Raw genomic sequence first — 18947 nt, 5'->3', positions numbered from 1 at the left:
ACTGAAAACAACATTTATGTTAAAAAGCTTTAAAATTCTAGGAATATCTAAAAACCTTTCATCATAAGGTAATTTTAGAATGTTATGCTTACTAAATTCAAGTTTGTCATTAGTTGAATAAAATGTTTTTCTAGCTCTTTTCCATGCCACATCTACAAAAGTCCTTGGGTATTTAAGTTTCAATGCAATATCATAAATAGTTTTAATTTCAGCGTCAATAAACTGCGGGCTACAGACACGTAAAGCCTTAGGAACATCCCAGAAAAAACAGAGAATTTAACATTTTGATGGTGATTGGAGTAGTAATGAACAAAAGAGGCAATATTAATTGATTTTCGAAAGACTGAAAAGGTGAAATTTCTATCATTTCTATGGACAGTTACATCAAGAAAATTCAAATTACAATTTCTTTCTTCCTCTACAGTAAATTTTATAGAAGGGACTAAATTATTGAGATTATTAAGGAATTCCTGGAGGTTTTCGTGAACTGGCCAAATACAGAAGATATCATCCACGTATCTAAACCAAATAACTTTTTGGGGCAAAATTCTTGGTAAGAGTTTTGTCTCAAAAAATTCCATGTAAATATTGCTAAGGACAGGAGATAAGGGATTACCCATGGCCATGCCAAACTTTTGTACAAAAAATTCCCCATTGAAACAAAATTTACTATCTTTGATACATAACCTTATGAGACTAATGAGATTTTCTACACTTAAGGGAATGTCATGACGCTCTAATTCCTCTTCCAAATATTCAAGTAAGTCATCTACAGGCACTTTTGTAAATAAAGAGACAACATCAAAACTAACCATATTAAAATCATAATTCAAATTTAAACTATTCAATTTGTTTATAAAATCAACATTGTTTTTAACATTCGTGTTAGAAATATTTCCTACCAAAGGAGTAAGAATTTTTACAAGCCATTTAGATAAATTATACGAAACTGAGCCCACTGAACTAATGATTGGTCTGATAGGGTTATTGATTTTATGTGTCTTGACTAAACCATACATGTAAGGTAGGGAGGCGCATTGCGGTGTAAACTGTTTAATTAAATGGTCCAAGCCCTTCAAAATGGATTTAATTTGTTTATTAAAATGGGAGTTAACTGTCTGTGTAGGATCAGACCTCAGTTTCGTATAAGTATCAGTGTCATTTAGCAATGTCATTATTTTACTTATATAGTCACTTTTATTCAATTTCTGTTTCTCTGTTTGTCTGTCTGCTCGTTATACACGCCCAGACTATGACTACAGCTACCAAATTTTTACCATAAACGCCTCTCTATCCCCCCCCCCCCCCACAAAAAAAACCAGTTTTAGTCAAAATCCGAAATTCAAGAGCCATAACTAAGGGGATTATAACCCCTCTTTGTCATACCTCCTCATTTAGTACAGCTTTCGGAGTTGACTTCTATGTAAAAGTGTTTCTATAGGTACAAACAGGCTTCCCCAAATATGGGGGCCATAAGGCACCCTCAGTAGTAAGGGGGCAACCCTCTCCCCCTAGGAACGGGTGCCCAAGGATTTCCCACAATACTAGAGGGCAGGAGGCCTACACCCTTTCGACTTACCGACCAGGGGAGGAGGAGATCGCAGCCTTGATAGCAGCGGGTGGCGCAGCCTCCTAAACCCCCTTTGGAATTGGGGCCCAAAGGGTCAAAGATGGGGATACTACATTCAAATTTGGTACCATTAGTTAACATAAATAACTACAAACGCATTTAACATCAATATCAAAGATTAACTACGTATAGGCTGAGTTTTATCACGGGTTGTTTAAGGGCACCTCGCCATGAAAATCTTTCCCGAGCAACCAGTCGCAACATATATGCGCCTGCCGTTGGTCGGCGGTGCCTGACTGAGACGGTCAGTGATGCAGTTAAATTGGGTGGGGAAAGATGTAAGTCCAGGTCATTTAGAAGTGAAAGTGCGTTCAATAACAGGTCCGATGGACGGGTGCAGCTGCTAGCAGCATAAAATATCGTTTTTACTTTTCTTGGTATATTCGTATCTTCCATCATTGGACAAAGTAGATACAAGTTTTTTTTTTTTTTATTTGTTGATCACATGATATATTTCTAATTCTTATTTATTTTCATCACAGAACAAAATGCCTTGGTGTTTAAAATTTCTGCTCTGATATAAAACCTGGCTTTTGAATTAGATGTTCACATCTCTAGTTACTGATAACAGCATGATTTCCTTTTTATGCTGATTTTCATTCCTTTGTTTGTTAGGGTGTTCCATTCGTCTAGTTCACTTTGAAAGTCCTCTCTTGTTCCTGCTATCATCACGTGGTGATCTGCATATATTAGATCACTGTCTTTCTCTTCATTGGGGTTTCTCTCTCTGACACTTACCCAGAAACAGTAAGAACAATAATGGTAAGATGCTGCTGCCATGCCAGACACCTGATTTGACACCAAACCCACCATCACTTTCAGCGGGGGTCTCACTTTGCATTTAGTGATTTTGTCCTATTACCCTTTTTCATTTGTTTTCTGTTGAAGTGGACCCACAAGAGAAATATGATCTATTCAAAATACAGGACAAAACCAAATCGAAGTTACTAAAACATGAGCCTATCTATTTACCATATACACAATGAGAACAAAAGAATTGATTGTTTAGATATGCTTTGCATAACATTAATCACTAAAACTCTAGTCTGCACAAATTTTTGCTTTAACGTCAAATTGAATACCTGTGATCACCCATAAACTCGGGCGAGATGCCAGTCAAGATCATTTTCTTTTATTATTTTATTACTGTAAGAGACATTTGCAAGGATATCCTGAAGACAATTAGACAATTACTTTCATTAAATTGTTTTCAAATAACCTAATAAAATATACGGATATAGAGGAACTGTTAGCATGAATGGACGTTTCCCTGCAAAGCCTCAACACAGCCATTTTTCGTTAAAACCATTTGCTACGAGCATAATAGCATCCTGGATCATTCTTAAGGTGAATAGTGCAAAAACAATGATAACTTGCTATGCATGTGGTGGTATAGGCGCTGTTACAAAGGCACAGTGTGCGGCTTGATTACCTCATCCGTCACTTGTATTTGGTAAGAGAAAAGATGCTGGAACCATTCCCCATAATAATACTCAAAAGCATACATACACAAAAAATTATATGCGCACATAAACAAACAAAACACGGGCACATTATATATATATATATATATATATATATATATATATATATATATATATATATATGTGTGTGTGTGTGTGTGTACAGATGGACTGCATATGTACGCATACACATACAAAAACATATACATATATCTGTGTATGTATGTATATATATATATATATTATATATATATATAATATATATATATATATATATTATATAATTACAATACTTACATTACGTACCTAAATGTATTCTAATGCACAACACGAAAGTAGACAAACAACTAATATTCAACAAAATATACATTCAAACTTTATTCGCTAAGGTAAATTTATAGATATAGAATAGTAAATTTGTACATCATATACAATACACATTCAAATGATGATTTCCTCAATCTTAACCCAAGTCTCTCTCTCTCTCTCTCTCTCTCTCGCTAATTTACTTTCAAGGGGTTTCCTTAGCATGTCCTCTCATTAGCGGCTTGTGTGGAGCACCCTTTATGTAATTTAACGTCATTCAGAAACTACACAGATCTGAAAGTTCAATTAAAGCGACAAAATTGGATTCGGACGTGAAAGGTAATGGCTAATTCCCCGTTGCGTAATTAATGATTTTAAAAATAAAAAATAAAAATCTGAAAGTGAGGATTTCACCTAGACGGTGAAGCTATAGTCCTGCTCCACAATACGAATATGTTTCAATTCTCGGAAGTTTTCATTGTTGTCAATAAGATTATTTGCAAAACCTACATGAGATACTAAACATGATAATAATAATAATAATAATAATAATAATAAAATTAAGTGATAATACTATGAGTACAACTAGAGTAACGAAGCAATTCCCCAGAAAAAAAAAGTTTAAGGACATACCGAGAACTATACCACAACACCATCAGCAGCACGTCCTCTCTCTCAAATGAATGATCCCCTTCCCAAATCCAGGGAAAGGAACGAAAGGGTTGAAAAAAAAAAAAAAAAAAAAAAAAAACTATGTTCTATCCAAAACAGAGCAGGTCCTTTCCTTAAGCAGCCAGCGAGGAATGTCACAAAATCAATAAAGAGGTTAATGACCTTTGCGAATGACAGTGACCGTGAAAAAAGGAAGAGGAAAAAATTGGGGAGGAGGAGGAGGAGGAGAGGGGAACGCAACGAGAAAAACTAGGGGGGGAAAAAAGGATAAGAGAATGGGGCGACAGAATTAAAAAAGAATGGCGGAAACAAGGAGATAGCTGAAACGAGAAATATGGGAGAAATTTGGGGAGAGGGAGTGGAATAGCCAACAAGAATTTGGAAGTACAAAGTGAAGTAGATAAATGAGGGAAGGCAACAAACCGGGGGAAAAAAATCCAGAGGGGAAGTGGAAGGGGGGGAAGGGAAGGAAAGGAGAATGAGGAATGGGGGAGATATAGAATTAGTTGAAAAGAGAAAAGGGAGACGGTGAAATAAAAAATGGGGGAAGAAAGAGCAGCTTGAAGGAGTAATGGAGAGGACGAAGCGTCGATTAGAGATTGGTGGAGAGGTAAAAATAAGTGAAATATAATGGAAAAGATTAGCGTCAGTCAAAGAACAGGAATGGTGGGGGTTGAAGAGAAAAGGAAGAGAATGGGCCAAAAAAGAAAAAAAAAGTGAAATATGAAAATGGAAGGACAGTAGCGATGAGAAGAAGATGAAGAAGAGATTAGTGGGAAGAGGAGGGAGGAAGAACAGAATGAGGTAAGGCATGAAGCAGAAGAGAAGAAAGAGTCGAGGAAGAAAACAGACAGAAATCAATGAGGGGAACAGGAAGAGAAGTGGCAACAAGAGAGGGGAAATACGGAGACTCGGAAAATGAGGAAGAGGAAGACTTGCGCAAGCGAAGGCGCCCTGCGGCCGTGTTTGTTCATTTGATGACAATAAGACAAACTTTCGTACGCAGAGCGTGATACGACCTCCTCTTCGAAGATAAATATTTAATCAACAAAGGAATACATATCAAATGTGTGTCTTTATATATGATATATATATATATATATATATATATATATATATATATATATATATATATATATATATATATATATATATATATAATTAATGAAGTTTGGGCAAAATCGTTGAACAAACAAAAAATAAAAAGATCGCTGAGACAGAATCCCCTTCCATTGACGCATAACGAAATGTCATTTTCCGGTTATGATTTACACCGAAGAGCTCGGCATCCTGCGGATCCTTTTACGGAAACACAGACACGGCCTTGAAGACAAAATAATAATAAATAATTAATAATAATAATAATAATAATAATAATAATAATAATAATAATAATAATAATAATAATAATAATAATAATAATACTAAATAAATAAATAAATAATAATTAAATAATTAAATTTTGAAACAATTTAAAAACGGGAAGGAGAGAGCATTAATCACCAGCATTCTGAACTAACTATATAAATAAAAACAACCAGAAAGTAATTGCATTCTTTATTCATTATTCTTTAACCACAAAACATCGCAAAACAAAATAGACCCTTCATCTTTGCAACTTGAGTACCCAAAAATAAGTTGTCAAGTCGGCAATGACTCACTGACTTGTCAAATTAATATAACCATATTAAATCTGTCAAAATTACAAAAATGACTCTCCATTAAATGTCGCTTGACGCAATGCCATCTTCTTTATAAACCTAGACGATAGAGAAGATTGAAATATGAAGTATCATCCTTTTACAATAGTCACGAATTATTTTCATCACAAGGCACACCAGAGATGAAAATGATGACCGAGGAAGGTAAATGAAAAATTGAAAATACATTAGAGAGAGAGAGAGAGAGAGAGAGAGGACGAGAAGAGAGGGAGAGAGAGAGAGAGAGAGAGAGTCAGGGGAGAGAGAGAGAGAGAGAGAGATAAATCCATCGTGAAGTGGAAGCCAAAAGCTAGCCATTTCCTCTGGAAAGAGAAGGAAAGAGGAAGAGAGCCGTAGCAAGACACACCAGTTGTATTTCTTTTTGAGAACCCGCCGACGGGATATGAAGCCCAGACGCTTCATATCCCTTCCCACAATAAGATTTTATCGGCTCGAATTTATCTTCCTTTTCTCCCTTTTCCTCTCCTCCTTAGGCCATGCCCTTCCAGCAGACCCTCTCCTTCCCCTTCCACTTCCACAATCTAATGAAAGCCTTTAATAACTAATGGGGAAAAGTCAAAGCTTTCGCTTCTTGGCGTAATGTTTTTACTATGCCAAATGAGTTTATACATATACGTACATATATATGTATATATATGCATATATATACGTATATATTATATAATACATATACATACATACATACATACATATACATACATACATACATATATATATATATATATAATATATATAATTTATAGACACATACTCTCATGTATGTGTGTGCACTGTATATCCACACTTCTTTCCTATGTGCAACACCAAAGGCCTACGCAGGAAATAACCTCACTGTTTCGACTTGCAGTTGTCCAGTGAAGATACAGCCACACTTACGTACATACCACTAGCCTCTTTAATAAATATGCACAATGAAGGTGCCTTAGTTCCAGCTTCCAGGCTTTTATGTCTCGAGCCTCTCTTATATTACCGTAAATGAATGCGGTATGGGTACACGAATATATATATATATATGTGTGTGTGTGTGTGTGGACACAAGAAAGAGAAGGAAGACGCTTTTTTGGTACGTATGGAGATGGAGTTCCTTGAGTAAATAAGAGTGGTGAGAATCCCGTGAATGTGTTTGCAAAGGGCTTGATTGCTGGAACCCATATCAGGTTCACATACAAAAATATTCGTGTGTATTCTTGGAAATTAGAAAATGAGAGGAGAGGCCTCTGCTGATCCAAGTGCTAGTACAGAGTAGGTGGAAGAGTTAGCATATCATTTGATAGTGAGAAGAGGAATGGCTAAGTTTATATCTGATCTATATTTGTTGGAATTAGACAGGAGTCAAAATGTTCCAGCGTGTGTAATTACGATTAGAGAGAAATATGACTGAAGTTATAAGAGTCTGATGTACAAAGGAAAAAGGATTGATATATATGTCTGGGTTAATGACAAAGGTAAAGTAGAAAGTAGTAGTAGTGAACTTTGTAAAATTCCATACGGAAGACAGGGAGAGTAGTTAAGAACATACAAGCAATATAATATAAAAAAAGCAGTCAACGGATGGAGGTACGTACAAGAGGATGGATAGGGTGGTTAAATAGAAATTGAGGAAAATATTGGCAGTAATAAAACAGAGGAGAGAAAGTGAGCAAGAATATTAGGGCGAATAAGATGTTCTACATGAAGTAAAATCAGAGAGAAAGGTTAAGGAACAAAATGACCTAAGAAAAAATAAATGAAATGGAGAGATGCCGTCGGAAGAAAATGCCGTCCTATGTCCATGAGTTGAGCATTTTGCATCTTGAAGATTATATGGATACCAGAGGAGAGGCAAAGCTGCAAGATACCATGAGTCAGTGAGTGCTGAGGATGTAGGGTACAGACCATATGGATATAGAGTCCCTCTATGTCTATGGTACAGGCAATGGATGAGAAGTAGTTGAGAGTGGTCATAAATTTTCACGATGGAACTAAAAACTGTTTTTGAATAGTTATGCAGACAGACGACTGATAATCAAATATGGATTCTGTGGTTATAAAAAGGTAATAGAAGCAACCACAAAAATTATTTGGCATACCCATCCTAAGTATGTTGGGGAAGGTTTATGTAGTAGGAATTTGATTTAGGCAGTATAGCAAAATGCAGATGGATTATTAATGAATGAACAATGTGCGTTTAGATAACTAAAAGGGTGCATATGGTAAAATGCTTATGAAAAAATAGACAGACGGTAAATATAGACGGTGTGCACTATGAGAGTATAGAAGTTAAGCATTGGGAGCGGTTCAATGTCTTTTATGGAAGAGAGGGGTGCATGTAAATATGGACAAGATGGGAGGGAGCGCTCTGGTATAAAAGTGGTTTTTATGTCTCCTTGACAGTTTTATACTTTTAAGGATGGAGTGATGCAAGATGTCAGTGAATGGAAATTAAACCTAGATGCAAAGTCACGGAATAAGAAAAGGAGACTATGTTATCCTGCCACTAATGTCCAGTTTAATGTAAATTCTACTCAAAGTACAACCCATACCGTAAGAAATGGCGTTAATGTCCTCTAGCGCAGTGTCACACATAAAAAAAAAAAAGAGGAAAAATAATACTCAAAGGTCTTAACATCTTATAAAATTCTCTTGCCTTCGAGTTGATTTCTATATGTATATACTTTCTTTATGTATTTTATATACCCTGCATATACAAGAAGAGCAGGAAGTCGTCTGAGTGGACTTAAAAAATACAATTAAACAGAAACCCACGCCACGGCGTAAGTTATTCTCTGACTGCCTCTATAAACTAATTTGGTTCAAGTTTGCAACAATTCCCCTGTTCACTCATTTTCATACACATAAAGGCCGGTGGGAGAGGGAAGTCAATGATCTCTATACAAGGCCTGAAAGTGACACTAGTTCATGAAATAAATGGAGACTGATGTCATATATTTATATCGCTTAACGTTTTTGTCATTGTACGTGTAGGTCCTTTACTCTAAAATGTGTGCACAAACACGTCTCCGACCTTATCAAACTTTCATTCTAAACGGTAATAATGACTACAATAGACGATGAACTATCAACAGAGTTCGCAAGGCGAAAGCTGCTTCGAATGCTCCTTAATACTTTCTCTTTTAATTAACCTCGAAGGAGTTTTCTTTTCAAGAGGACCCAACGACAATTGAAGAAATAAGTTATCATAACCACTAACTAATTCGAAAGGGATATCAATATAGTGAATTCTATAATTATGTAATAAATGCATATAAAGGAAACAATAAAGAAATTAAGTATTCTAAAAACTGGTAAGAGCAGTGAGGTTCCGTTCCCCCCCCCTCTCTCTCTCTCTCTCTCTCTCTCTCTCTCTCTCTCTCTCTCTCTTCCTCTCTCGTGAAGTGAAAACGAACTTTGAATGCCTCATTAGCAACTGTCAAAAGCTAGCATTACTTGTTAACCAGGAAGTCTGAAATTACGCAATAATTGGTGTGCCCCAAATGCGGAGAGAGAGAAATTCTCATATTCACGACGGAGGTCAAAAGCCTTTTATGGGATGATGATGATGATGGCGTCGGTGACACCACGCAGCCAGAAAGGTGAATTGAAAAATGATGATGTTCACAAGGCAAGTAATAAAATGGAGACTCTGATGATAGCCCCTGTGATGAGCGGTAATAACGCTACAACATACATAATAATGATAACGATGGTGACGGAAAGGCCCTTACTAAAGATAGCGCGAAAATAAACATATAAAAGGCATTGTTCCTGTTTGTAATGATATGAGGATGTCAAAGAAAAAGTAAAAAGTTAGCGGTGAGAAAATCCCCCTCGGTACACAAACACGCACGCTCACATACCCAACTGAGCACGAGGAGCTAAGGACACCAACTTTATCACGTATAATGTACACTCATATGAACAACTAATCCTTTTGTAACACAAAGAAAAAAAAACAAGAAATAACGGGTAGGTTCCTAGAAATAAGTCACCATTAAAACAGGAAAGAACCCGAACAACCTATCATGATTTTATCATGAAATCATTTTTTTAACATTATAGTGACGCAAGAGATCATGGAATGGACAGACGATATAGATGCAAAGTTACTGTTGGGTGACGACAGCGCCTTTTATTCCATTTAACATCCTGCCATCACTTACAGGTCGACAAGGGCCCATACTGGCATAAGGTCGACTTTAATCCATACCGACGAACCAACCCGAGGATAATTAAAAGCGTCGTGAACTGGAGGTCGAGTGGCTGCTTGCATGTGATACAACACTGACTGGGGATAAGGGTGAAAAACTCCAGAAACTGGTGAAAGAAGTTGTAGTGATACAACACTGACTGGGGATAAGGGTGAAAAACTCCAGAAACTGGTGAAAGAAGTTGTAGTGATACAACACTGACTGGGGATAAGGGTGAAAAACTCCAGAAACTGGTGAAAGAAGTTGTAGTGATACAACACTGACTGGGGATAAGGGTGACAAACTCCAGAAACTGGTGAAAGAGTTGTAAAGTGTTGAAAAGACTAGAAAGGGAGAACAACTGTTGGTAAGGTAGGAGGGTAAGTGAAAACAGGGTAAACAATGCTATTTGTGTTATTATGGAGATGGTTAAATAGGAGCTTTTGATTTAAAAGGTAGGATGAAAGCAGTGTCACAGTGCTCATGGAAGTCGAGGTGGAAAAGCACGAAGGGACTATATTCAAGCGGAACTTTTCCTTCCCTCATCTCTTTTTGAAAAAAAACAACCCAAGTTGTTCGAGGTCAATTGTTTGTACAACATATGTTGCATCCAAAGAACTGAAATGTTGAAAAATGTGGATACACGCAGAAGTTGTAAAAATTAGCAAACGCAAACAGATGGAACAGTGTGTTTCGACAGTCTGGTCATCTGGAAAAACAAACGAAGGAAAGTCCTATCTCCATGCAGGAAGCGAAAGAGTGTGTGCAAGACTGAGATGAATGACACAACATACGAGTTCGGACGTGCCAATGGTAAGCCTTCTGTGATGGTGTATGAAGGAGATAATGTTGTGGGAGGTCTCCGCATAAATAAGGTATGAAAGACACATTAGGTGGACAAACAGACGAAATATATCCCTTCATGCAAGTCTAGGGCTGATGGTACATTTCTGTACGACTTTTGACTGAAATATCTCAACCATGAAGAAATTCAGACCACTAAGGTGACAAGCAGACACACAGGGAGACGATATCCCTTCGTGCACTTCAATGTATCATCTCATCCTTTGTACCTTGTTTGGTTGCAATCACTTCAACTGCGTAAGAGGAGCTGCTCTGACATGATGAGCATGAGAGACAGTCACACCAACAGACAGCCTTCGCGCACATCTATGCTTGTTGATACACCTTCAAGTCAAGAAAACTACAGCTAACGGATTCAGTCGGTAGGGGCCTAATGTCTTCCACTATGAAAATAAAAAGCTGCTTGCAAACGAAAGCGAACTAAGAAGCAATCAAATACACTGACAAGGGAGAGAGAGATATTCTCTCACAGAAAAAACCATGATGTTAACAATATGGAAAAAAGAGAAATATAAAAACTAATCGCATAAGTTGGTAAATCGGTGCGAAACTCAAAAGATTACCCTTTCAAATAAAGGTCTAAAAGTGTGTCTCAGATATATTTAATGAAAGAGAACGTGACTAAATACCCAAACGAGTCCTCATTCAAGCTATCTCATAATTCCTTAAAATCTCTAATCCCAGACTGGGAGCTGAAATGGTCATTCATCTCCGTAATTCCTGTCTTTCTGGAAAATATAACACAAGGGCATACAAGCTTGCGATTCTTTCTATCTTTCTGCTTGTCAGGAATCCTTACTTAAAGATTTTACAGACGCTCACTAAAGGCAGAGTTAGTTCGTCTTCCATAAGGAAAACATTCATCACCACAGACGGACACACTGATTTAGTCATGTGAGTAACTTGCATCACGGCAGCTATGGTCAGAGACATCGAAACAAACTTCATGAATTCCATTTTTGGACAAAACCCACTCGCTTTCAAATATTAACAGATGTACACAAATAAGCTGATATAATCAACAAAATTGATCAGCCGTTAACACCTTACGTATCGATTCATATCACTGCAATCATAAGGTTCACATACTTGCAGAAATTTAAACTAAAAATCGAAAATACTACTGGTATTAAACAATACTGGCTTGATGTCATTGCGAGTCTATAATAAAGTTTATTAATATTACCTCTACAACAATTGGAGAGAGAGAGAGAGAGAGAGAGACGGATGATGAGAGATGAGAGATGAGATGAGAGAGACTGAGAGAGAGAGACGAGAATTTTTGTTTTTTAATTACTTGAGCTGACGTCTTCTGTTACTAATTATAAGTTGTCTCGCTCTTCATTTCTGATAAAAAATAAATAAAAAGACTGAGAACTAAAAATAGAACCTGCTATGCGTAGAATTTCAGTGAACAGAAACTAACAAAGAATCAAATTCTTGTAAAAAAACGACTTCACTAATCTTCCATATTCAAAGGTTTGAAACTGTAAATCATCTGAAAAGACACAAAAGCTTACAATTTATATAATATCCAAAGGCAAGGTGCAGATTAGTTTCAAACAAATAATTCGAAGAGAGAGAGAGAGAGAGAGAGAGAGAGAGAGAGAGAGAGAGAGAGAGAGAGAGAGAGAGAGAGAGAGAGATTTCTATTCCGATACGGTAATAAATACTAACTTGAATATATCTGATCAGCTCATCTTAAACATGAAAGGCCGATATAATATCCACTTTCACTTAAATTCAAGAAGCAGAGACCAAAAACTAGCTAATGGATACATAACCCTGACCATTATTATAAAAGAATGATTTCAAACGCTGTTTCAAAACTTAAATGCCGCAAAAACATCATCTTCAAAATACTGACATCAATAATTCTGAAAACACGACAACAACACGACTTTAATTAGCCACCCGGCGCCTCAAAAATGACGCCTCTTCTAGAAGATTATTCGTAATTACCGGAAATTACACTAGAAGAGAGAGAGAGAGAGAGAGAGAGAGAGAGAGAGAGAGAGAGAGAGAGAGAGAGAGAGAGAATCTTGTGTATGCATGCCTCTCAGTTGTCCATATATCCAGTTCGGAAGTGTATTACTGTCATGCTCATGAAAGGGTCTGATGTTTAAAGTATTAAAAATAAACAGAGGAATACAGTACACCTTCAAGCTCGTACACACACACACACATTAGTGTGTGTATATGTGTATGTATGTATGTATATGTATGTATGTATGTATGTATGTATGTATGTGTATGTATGTATATATATATATATTTATATATATATATATATATATATATATATATATATATATATATATAGTAGAAATATCAAACAGGTTTCTTATGAAAGCTACGAAAATTATAGACAAGAAAGCTGTTTCGTAGCAATAGAATATATCATAAAATCATAAATACATCCATACACAAACAAACGCACACAACATATATATATATATATATATATATATATATATATATATATATATACGATATATATATATATATATATATATTATATATATATATATATATATACGTATATATATACGTATATTACCGGGCCGCATTTCAGTACAGCGAAAATTACAGATGTTCGTAGCAAAAAGACAACTAATAATAATAAAGTTCTTAAGCTGTCTTCGTGACCTTACTTTAAAATTGGGTGGGACAGAACAAACCCACTTACCTGGTCCAAAGTGCGTGGAAGAAAAAAAAATCGCTTTTTCTTCCACAGGCTAGAAACCAAATAAATAAAACAGAAGCAATAAAACACCAGCAATTCCGTGTAGGTAAAATTCGCCATTTTCGTGAAGGCCTCTCTCTCTCCATGAAGCCATGTGGCCTAATGTCTCTCTTTTACAAACGACTAAAGATACATTCAACAAATGAGGCAAAGTTGTCTTCCCCGTAACGAGTTACTAAAGAGATTTATCTGCATCATAAATCTTCCTATTTTTTTCTTTCTATGCGTCTTCCTTTCTTTCAAGGAACCGCCTTGCTAGATGAATATTTTAAAGTTTTAAGTAGGGGATGGGCCGAGCATTCAAAGGAGGGAGAAAAGAAATTTCGTCTTGGAGATGAACCATTAGCTTGTGAATGAATAGGGCACAAGAAAAGAAAAAAAAAATATGAATCAAAGGGAGGGGGCATTTTTATAGCGAGTTTAGGAGGAGGAGAGCGAGGTATGATGATGGCTAGGGGGAAGAAAGGTATGGTGGCTAATGGGAGATTCTGGAAAGGTAGGATTATTAATGGCAGAGGATCAGAGTCGTTAACAAGAGAACATCAAGATGGTTTAGGGGAGAGAAGTATGTTAAGTTAAGGTGACTGATTTGGGTAGCTAGGAAAAGAAGAAGTATGATGGATTGTGGGGGAGGGATATTCGGTAGTTAATGGGAAATATAATTTTTAGGTCAATTACACAGGGAAATGGGAGAAAGTGAGGGTTACGGGTAGAGGAATTACTCTGGTTAAAAGGGAAGACAAATGGAAGTTACAGGGAACAGGATCACTGTATTTGAAGACGCGTGAAAGAAGCAGACAGGCAATGTCATATTTGCATGGAAACATCTACAAATGTGCTTAATTAAGATGTTCACAGAAATTACGTCTAATCCCAAAAGGTTCACATAAATACACAAATCACCGGTTCCTACACAACCCATCGCAGGATAAATTTACCCATACCACATAGTATATCATTTTGATTATCAGGCATTAAACTGTTACTGAAAACCATGAAAACTCATAGAAAACCATTACAAGAGCAGCATATCCACAACGAGAATTACAAAATCTCAAAATACGAGACTAAATGCGTCTACATTCAATGGATAAACGAGAGAGAGAGAGAGAGAGAGAGAGGAGAGGGAGTAGAGGAGGAGAGAAGATAGAGAGAGAGAGAGAGAGAGAGAGTGGGGGGGGGGGGGGGGGGGGGGGGGGGGGGGGGGGGGGTGGGGGGGGGGGGGGGAGGGGGGGGGGGGGGGGGGGGGGGTGGGGCTGGCTTTAAACGAGCAAAAACTCATTCAAGGAATAACTCAATCATGCCACTACTGAACTGATACAAATGATATAGTTGTTGGTTGGGAGCTTACCTACCGAATAAGCTATTATGCCTGTACAAAGGTGGCGATCTATGATTGCACGCTAAAGAACGTGTTCTCTTCTGCTGCCAATTCTGCCTACTATGTAAAAATGCTGTGTAAACACTGTTGTCAAGAAGCAAAGATGTCAGAAAATATGACCAGATGGCATTTTATTCATTTCCTTAAAGTAATCATAATTTCTTTATACAAGATAAATGAAGTTATGCAACGCTGGGTCTGTTCAGTTAGATGGAGTAACAAAGCGTCGACAATAAACCCCATGGATATCATTGGTAGGGTAAAACTTATCTATATAAGTTGTGAGCTATGCAGACGCCCTAAATATGAATGGCATATTCATTCATGTAAATGGGTAAATGACATTTAGATAACCAATGCAATTCACATATGAAATTTTAAAAAAAGGCCTAATATAATATCATGTTTAAACTTTTTGTGATCTTTAAAGTCATTTTTAAAATGGGCAGAAAACAAAAACAAAAAAATCTCAACCAGCTCCTACTGCAAATGCCTCTCCCGAAATTTTTGAAGGTCATCTCTAGAAAAGATTCAGTTACTGCCAGTCTCCTTACATATACAATCCCTCTAATGAAAAGGATTCACAGTTCCAAGAGGAAAAATCACTAAATTGAAATTTTGGCCCGGAGAGTGACGGCCTTGCAAGCTGTAATGCAATGCACCAATTACTTTTGAAAGGTTGTATTCGGACCAATTTACATCTTCGTGAGGCATATACAAACACACACCCAAACTTTATCAAATAAAATGTATTACATTTATATAAATAAAAGAAATATTTCAAATCTTCCATATGTTGGGCAAAAGCTTGATGTCCATTAAATTTTAAATCTTCATCAGTAAAGGTAGACAGTTTAACTGCAACACTAATTTACTGGCTCAGACTGCACACTACTTCTAAAATATTTCGAGTATTTAATTTCCTGTCATATTTCTAATAACCTCCTCAATTAACGGAAAACTGCAATACTGGCTATGACGCAGAAATTCTTATACTAAATCCAACATTGCCAATAAAATCATCTAACTACTTGCTTGTGAAGACGTCAATGAAAGCCCTTTTCCATTCTGCATGCTATAACATCAAATCGTCTAAAACAGTTTTCGAAGCAAAACAGTTCTGCCCACGGATAACATTTTTCTATTTCAGAAGGAAAATCATTTTCTTGTGAATATAGAAAAATCTCCCACGACAATAACGTTCAGCACAACACTTGTGTCGAAGGATGAAATACGCGAGTTTAACAAAGAATAAGAAAAATTTTCCAAAGAACAAGACAGTCTCTCTCTCTCTCTCTCTCTCTCTCTCTCTCTCTCTCTCTCTCTCTCTCTCTCTCTCTCTCTCTCTCTATTTTTTTATCGGTTCATCTATTTTCATATACAATATTTCTTTGTATTTCTATTTGGCTCCACAAAAATTGTATTTTCCTTTGAACCGAAATACTGTAAGCTAAGTATGAAAACTGTTTTTTTTTCCTGGTGCCACATTTCTTGTATTTGTGTTGGTCTGTATCTGTTTAACTCGTACCTGTGGTTACCTCCCAATACCTTTTCATTTGCACTGATGTCAAGCATGAAACAAAGAAAGGTGTGTAATATCACCCTAATCTAGTGTAAGTGGGTGCAAATCCCACCTCTCTTTACTGATCTCCACTAGGGTTCGTTACATTATATAAATATTATATATATATATATATATATATATCTATATATATATATATATATATGTATATATATATATTGTTATATATATATATATATATATATATATATATACATATATATATATATACATATATATATATGTATATATATATGTGTGTTATATATATATATATATATATATATATATATTTATATATATATGAAATTCTGTCACTTGAACACATAACTCTTTCCCACATACTACTCCAATATTCCGCCACAAATACCATTTACTATAGAACTCACTATACCCGGGGATTAGCTTACCGAGGGGAAATTCCAACTGCATCTGCACCGGCCAGGATTTGAAACACGATAGATTACACTCAGGTGTAAGTTATTCCCATCGTACAGTGAATTCGAGATTAAATAAATAAATAAAAATAAAAATAAATAAATAGATAGATAGATAGATATAGATATTAAAACATTTGTAGCGTAATGCATATTATATATATATATATATATAGATATATATTATATATATATATATATATATATATATATATATAATATGCATTACGCTACAAATGCCCTTTAATATCCACTTCGCTCTACCTCGGCATTAATATATTTTCATACACGTTATCCGAAGGGGAATTTTTTTTGTTGATAATAACTTCGTCCGCTCGCGGATTCGAACCAGCACACAAGAGGAGAAATCAGGACTTCAGTGACTTTACTTGTTGGCTGAGTCGGTTAACTTCACTGAAGTCCTGATTCCTCCTCTGTCCATTGGTTCAAATACACGAGAGGACGCAATTATTACCAACTGAAAAATTTTCCTTCGGTTAACATATATGAAAATATACTAATTCCCAGGTAGAGCGAATATATATTAAAGGGCATTTGTAGCTCAATGCATGTAGCTATATGAATCACGGTGATGTGATAAAAAATGTGTGTGTGTGTATACTGGTAATATCGTAACTATTCGTTATAAGTTTTACACTCATGAAACACCCATAGCCCAAATATATATATATATATATATATATATATAGTATATATATATATATATATATATATTATATATATATATATATATAGATATAGATATAGATAGATATATATTATATATATATATATATAATTATATATATATATATAATATATATATATATATATGGCTCATGGATGTTTTACGAGTGTAAAACGTTTAAAGAATAGTTACGATAACCCAAACAAAGGCAGTTTCCTCGGGCACTTACAATCACAGTCGCAGCCAGCAAGGCAGAACCAGGCAAAGGAGCAAAATAGTACTGGGGCGATCCAGGGAGGCCTCAAGAGCAAGATGAAATTTCTGAAATGGACGTCCCCTTCTCTCTATCCCTCCGACACTTGGAATTAATTCAGCACAGCGATTCCAAGGTCGCCGCTTCAAAAGGATGAGAACACACAAGTAACAGAGGGTTTTGTCAATCCACGGATGGTGTGGAATATAAGCATTTGCTTTTCATCTTTCATTCAATAAACTGCAGACGTTTCATGATCAAAATTGTTTTTCTTTAACATTTAATCTGACATGATGAAATTTTCAGTATATCCGAACAAAACCTTTGTCAACATTGTTTTCTATTATACTTAGTTTTCCGAATTTTTTGCCAATTGATTTTTTAATCGTGTTCACTGTAGTATATATACTTCACAGAAATTCTTATTTGCCATTTTCTTCACAGATAATATCATCCTTTCTTTTCCTCACATAAATGAACAAATGTTAGCTCACATCAACCACATACCCAGACTTCAAAATATTCATGTAGGTCTTTTGCTAATGAATGAATATCAACTCCAACGTCGGTAATTCTAATCGTACAAAACTCCAGAGAGAGAGAGAGAGAGAGAGAGAGAGAGAGAGAGAGAGAGAGAGAGATAAATTCCGAGAAGTGCCGATGGAGTAAAGAGCCATAAATATCCCACTTCGATATCTATTAGAGAAAGTAAAAGAAGATACCGAGAAAGAGAGAAAAGAGAAAGACTTATTGTCAACCAAGATGAACGTGAAGTCGAGGCTCCAAACATGAGCCATGGGGTGGGAGGGAGCAAGGGGGAGAGAGAGAGAGAGAGAGAGAGAGAGAGAGAGAGAGAGAGAGAGAGAGAAAAAGTGCAGGTGGAAGGGAGAGGGAAAGCGATGCTGCCCTCAAATGACATCTGAGGGTCAACTGAACCTCAGATCTACACAAAGCTTCGATCTTTACCATCAATTCCAATTTGCATGGATTTCGAGGCGATGTATATAACGCTTTTTTGAGACTTCCATCAAGTGCAATAATATAATGATAATAATCCAT

The sequence above is a fragment of the Macrobrachium nipponense genome, chromosome 28, assembly GCF_015104395.2.
Source record: "Macrobrachium nipponense isolate FS-2020 chromosome 28, ASM1510439v2, whole genome shotgun sequence".
Lineage (NCBI taxonomy): Eukaryota > Metazoa > Arthropoda > Malacostraca > Decapoda > Palaemonidae > Macrobrachium > Macrobrachium nipponense.
The sequence above is the reverse complement of the archived record's forward strand: the minus strand, read 5'-3'. Positions refer to the sequence as shown.